General features: G+C 40.6%; 1 long non-coding RNA gene across 1 annotated transcript; it reads right to left on the reverse strand.

Moving 5' to 3' along the window:
* Window positions 1-1,027: 1,027 nt before the first annotated feature.
* Window positions 1,028-3,461, reverse strand: LOC141602562 (uncharacterized). The gene is made up of 3 exons (XR_012524527.1): window positions 3,224-3,461; window positions 3,040-3,112; window positions 1,028-1,199 (listed from the first exon to the last, which is right to left on the reverse strand). It is a non-coding gene; the product is annotated as an uncharacterized LOC141602562 (long non-coding RNA).
* Window positions 3,462-5,999: the final 2,538 nt, after the last annotated feature.

The following is a 5,999-nucleotide window of genomic DNA, read 5'->3' on the forward strand; positions in this document are numbered from 1 at the left end:
GAAGCACAAAGATAAGGGAATATGACAAGGTGCTCGAGGAGAGGGAGGTATCTTCAAGACGGTAAAGAAATCCTTCAAGAGAAAGAGATCCACAAACAAGGTGTTATGGAAGGAGAAGCAAAAACGAAGGATAAGTCGAGTGAGTACTAAGCTAGTTCCCAAGGTTAAGCAAAAGAGAGCTTAGAAAGGAGGGATGAGCATCACGGAATAAAAGTAAGGAAAGGTGGATCGAGGATAGAAAACACACCCATAGCGGTGTCGGGAGGAACAACGGCTCCGACTTGATTCTCGACAAGAATGACTCTTCTTGGCTCGGCATCCGGAGCATGAGGGAGAGGAGGAAGGGTAGTCTTCTTCTCGGGGCAATTCTTGAAGAGGTGTCCGGGCTCCTTGCAATGGTAACACTTCAAGGGCATATCATAGCATCCAATCCCGGGGTGATAAGCTTGCCCACACTTGAAGCACTTGCGGTTCTTCTTAAGCCTATTAGTAGATGTAGGCACTTGTCCTTTAGGCTCTTGCACTCTCGGCTCTTGTCCTCCATGGTCTTGTACTCTTTGTCCTTGGACTCTCGGCACCAACCTCTTCTTGCTAGAAGATGACGAAGATGAGGGCACAGATGGCCTCTTGCCACGGCGGTTAGAGCGATGATTAACCTGAGCATTAGCATTCCGTTGATTCCGAAGAATTAGGGTAAGGGCTTCCATGATAGTATTCTCCACCTTGGTTGGTCGTACCATCTTCTCAAGACACCAAAGAGTCAACCATGTTAGCACCTAACATATAGCATGCACAAAGAGACTACCAACTTAGGTCCTTAGTCCTACCCATCTCTCATTCATTATTCAAGGTCAAGTTCAAGGTTAAGTTCGGGGTACACGTGTGTGCGTCGGGAGCAACATATGCTCTGATACCAACTGTGACACCCCTCGATAGGGCATCAAAAATAAAGCGGAAATTACGAGATTTTAAAAAAAACCTTTAAGAGTTTAAAGTGCGAAATTCACCATAAGTGATCAAACAAAAATGAAAAGAAAGATAATTAAGTTTTACAATTTAAAACAAGTGCGTTGGGGAAAAGATATCCCACGAATAAACACAAGTCTAACGATAGGTGAGTCTAAGCAACCTATAACTAAGGTCCAAGGTTCAACGTTCTCGCTAGCTCACACGTCTTCCCCATAATCTGCATCACAAACCTGTCATTCATGTAAACATGAACGCCACAGTCAGTGGGGAGTAACTCAGGGTTCTCCCAGCCACAATATGTCAAAATGCACATAAGCAAGAGCTTAATTAAACATATTGATCATGCATCATACTTGAATGATATGAACAAGGGAATATAATGATAATCATAACGATATAGGCATGTTGCATTCTTAATGAGATAGGCATGGTACATTATATTAAACATGCATTCAAGGTAACCAAAACATGGATATGAGATTAGGCATCGAATCATATGAAGAAGGTAAACAACGGATCAATTGGATAGAAAATACATGGATGGAAACCAATAGCCATTCCTTTGAAAACCTCTTAACAACCATAGCACGGGACGTGGCTACTAATGTCACATTCATACTTATGGCTTACATCTCACCATAAGAACGGATGGGAACATCAATCCCGGCGATCATATCGCAACTAGGGGCTTGCATCTCACCACTAGTATCCGATAGGACCAAGACTCTCACAAACAAGCATAGAAGACGTGCACTCTCGTATATAAGAACACACCAATGACCGTAACAAGCAAGACATTTACAAAGGATTGACTCAAAACAAGACAGACCCCTAGACTCCAACCTCTTGGTAGGACGACGATCATAATACGGTCCTAGTCTAAACCTGGATCCAGACTCTCGGGATGGGCGACACCCGATTCGACAAACGATACCAAATCGTATCCAAGACTCGGAACATGGCACGCACTCGTATCCAAAGGCCGAGTAACCTCTAATCGGAGACATGGCACGCACTCGTAACCCAAGGTCCGAAGAAAGGCGGAAGGATAACCCAACCTGGGAACATGGCACGCACTCGTACCAAAGGCCCGAAGGGTAAATAAATAAGGAATGTCAAGTAGTCACACAATGTAAATCGTCACACTCCGGTCACAAATACGAGTAATAATAGTTGCATGGTTACAATGTCAATAAGCCTAACCCAAATCCGGAAACATGGCACGCACTCGTACCAAAGGTCCGAAAGGGGTAAATAAGGAATGTCAATAAGCCTTAGATTAACCAATTACCGATAAGGAAGAAGATACATGCATAAACCATTGATTAATAGAGGTTACAAGTGAAAAGGAGCACACAGGGGACTCCCAGCCGGTCAGTAGACCGGCTGCCAGTCCACCGGCTGGGACAACAAGCCAAAATCAAAATTTAAATAAAACTTACAGTGCACTCCCCGGTCAGAGAGACCGCTCGTCACGATCACCCTACTGGGACTACGACCAAATTTCCAAAAACACATAAAACCTTCGGTGTACTCCCAGCCGGTCACCCGGCTGCCGGTCACCCGGCTGCCGGTCACCCGGCTGGGAATACGCCCAAAACTCAAAATCACCTAAAACCTTCAGTGTACTCCCACCGGTCAAGAGACGGCCGCCGTCACCCTACTGGGACTACGAGCTTTCTAAAATGTGCTCAAAATTTACGAGGATCTCCCAGCCGGTCAAGAAGAGCTGCCATCACCCACGGAGTACATACTCACGGTTTCAATGCAATTCGACTTCCAAACCATTTGAAACCAACACAAATCGTTTCCCATCAATTGTTTACGTATCCTAGCAAGATTCTAACTCGGAAAAACAACATATTTGAGAAGGAACTCCAACAATTACGGATTTAAGGCAATAAAGAATGAAACTTTCAATCAAACATGTGAGGAATTCATATGAGGATACAAACTAACCAAAATTCAAGTAGAACACAACAAAAATCAGATTTCAACATTTGAAAGGTTAAATTAACAAACAAAGCACACAAACTTTAACATAAAAGTCGAGTAACCCATCACCGTTACCTTTTTGCACTTAAATCCACAAAAGACTCGTCTACCTTTCAAGAATCCACTTCCGGGTCAACTAAAACTTCTCCTAAACATAAGAAAACACAAAATAAGACTAAAAATCGAAACTAGGAAAAGGGTACCAAGAGAAATTGGCTCGACAGCCCCATTAAAGGAGGAAAGGTAGTTCTTTTCTTACCTAGAAAGAAGGAGGGCGATGAGAGGAAGAGATAGACGCGAAAATCACTTGAATCGGATAAGAATTGAGCAAATTATGGTGTTTTGAAGATTTGTAAGATAGATGTATAAAAATGGTGAGGGTTGTTGAAGATGAATTTCAGAAAAATGAAGAGGGAGATGAAGTTGTGAGGTGTTAGGTGAGGGTTTTATGAAAAGAAAAGAGAAGGAGAAAAGGCCCATAAGTTATAAAAAGCCCAACAACTCAAATTGAGTCGGTTTCTACTAGAAATGACGTCTCAAGCCCACTACAACTCAAGACGGGAAATATTATTATTATTATCATTATCATCCGACCAAAATATTTATTTCACATAACTTAAGCTTTAAAAATATAATATTTATAAAAATCATGTTTAATAATGAAATTAATTAAATTAAATAATTTAAAATATAAATAAGACAATAGAACGGTTAATTAAATTATAATTGTCAAAATGGAAAATTCGCGGGTGTTACAACTGGTACTCAGAAGGATCTGATCTTACGTGGTCGATTGATCAAGCACGTAGGCGTCAGCGCGGTCTTAAAATGCAAAGGGAGAAGAGAAAGGCGGACACTCGCGTGAGAAATACATGAGGCGGAGGCCCCGATTTATACTAATCACACGGAGGAATTATGGTAAGGGTAAAATTAGGAAAAGAATCCGGAGGAAATCTGGAAACTGGAGAAAAAGCAGCCCAGGAAGAGGCGCAGCAGGAACTGCGACCTTTCCAAGAGGCGCAGTACCTGTTGCCTTCTCTCTTGGGCAATTTCTTGCTCAGCAAGAAAGATTTCCGCGGTTGATTTTAGGAATTAGGGAAGATGTGAGCTTCCTTTTTCCGCAACGTAGATATTTTCGTGATAACAGATAAAATTTAGGAATATTACTCCAGAAAATTCCAGAATATTCCGACTCGGGTTTTAGACGGTTTAGAAAATGGAAGCGGTTTTTGACCCGGACTCCAAATGAACTCTAATTACTGTCAAAACGATCGTATTGGCGCGTAGATGACGACCATGAGGTTGACTCGACTGTTTGAGCTATCACGTGTCGACGAACTTACGAAATGTCATAAATCGCTCCGCATAACCAAACATGCGGCCCAATCATCACTGGGTGGTTGGTGGGAGGTGCAGAAACAAGGTATCTACAATTACTTCCTGGACTATATTCTCCGGTAACTATTTCCCTTAAAACATTATCCCACTAATTGCTTCCTTCATTCCAGGCGAATCCTTAATCCTTATTATTATTGGTATTGTAACTTTTATTTTCTTATTTTATTTAATTTGCTTATAAAGTAGTGAACTCCCTCCTGGTTTTGTTAATATATGACACCTTTATTTTTATTTTTATTTTTTTTTGGCAACGGTACAAAAAGATTCCTTACACAGTGCCTATCCGATTCGGTAAATCGGAATTTATTCTTTCATTATCTGCAAAGGAAATTAAACTAAGGACGGGGTTAGTAAAAAGAAAAGACTTCTTGAGGGGACGATCTGAGCTTGGCAATTGAGCGAAAACTTCTTTTCTCTTCTTTGTCAATTGAGCTTCCTGGGAGTACCTGCAACAAGACACACTTACGCCGCGAGGACGTAGAAATTTACGGGAGAAAGACCTACTTACACACGAAGTAGATACATTGTGTCTCGGAGATTCGATCCCATGGGTATGCTTTTTCTTGGAGTTACTAATACACTTTTTCTCACTCACTTGCCGATTTGAGGAGTACCTGCTAAGTCTATGTGTAGCCGAGGCACGTGACACTTTACCCACCGAAGAACTCTTACTCTTTTTAGGACGAGCTAAAAAAAAGAAACAACTCATGTTCGTTTGAATTTGAATCCTTGTGAGCTTGAGAGCAATTAGAGATGTTGGCCGTGTCATTCACCAAAGAAAGAGGTAAGCTTATATTAGAAGCGACAACCGTAGAGTCTCCTTGGAAGATTTGAATACTAGCTGAAGATAAGTTGTCACAAACCGAGGACGACCTCAAACTTACGCTACCTAAAGATGACCCCCTGGAAGGACTTTCATTGATACCACCTACAGGAGAAGACATGTCTTCATTCATCACCCTTGTCTTAAATTTCCGCTTTTTTGAACGTCTCCTCCTCTTCTTTATCTTATCATGGTTCCTAGTTTTTCCTTCCTCCTTGATAACCTCAATGTTAAGGATCCGAATAGTCATAATTGACATATCTCTTTTATGGTAATAGCTCACCGTACTACCTTGAATGATTATTTGATAAGCTGTTCAGAATATATATGACACTTATATGTGAGACATTAATAAAATATTTTAGTTCATGTTTTCTTATCTCATACTCACTCTGTTCCGATTAATTGTTTACCTTTGGTTTTAACATAAAATCAAGAATAGGGGAGGTGATCATTTGTATTGATTGTTAGTGGATTACAAGTAAACAAATTAATAAGACACCTAAAAATAAAATAGGTAAACAAATTACCGAAATTGAGAAAATACATATTTCGAGCCGAGTTATCGGGAAAGAGTTGATCACAAACATTCAAAGATTTATTGCATTTGTCAGCTATTGGTCGTGTGGCTAATCGATGGAAAATGATTGATTGGTCCTCGAAACTCTTTGTATGCCTTCATTTACTACCTTTATGTACATGTCATTCTACATATATATATCGATCTGATGAAAATCACCCATATATTTCTATATATGAATGTTCCATATTGATAGAAGAGGGGAGGAGTTACCACTTTATAAGATACTAGTAT

This window comes from Silene latifolia, chromosome 9, assembly GCF_048544455.1.
Source record: "Silene latifolia isolate original U9 population chromosome 9, ASM4854445v1, whole genome shotgun sequence".
NCBI lineage: Eukaryota > Viridiplantae > Streptophyta > Magnoliopsida > Caryophyllales > Caryophyllaceae > Silene > Silene latifolia.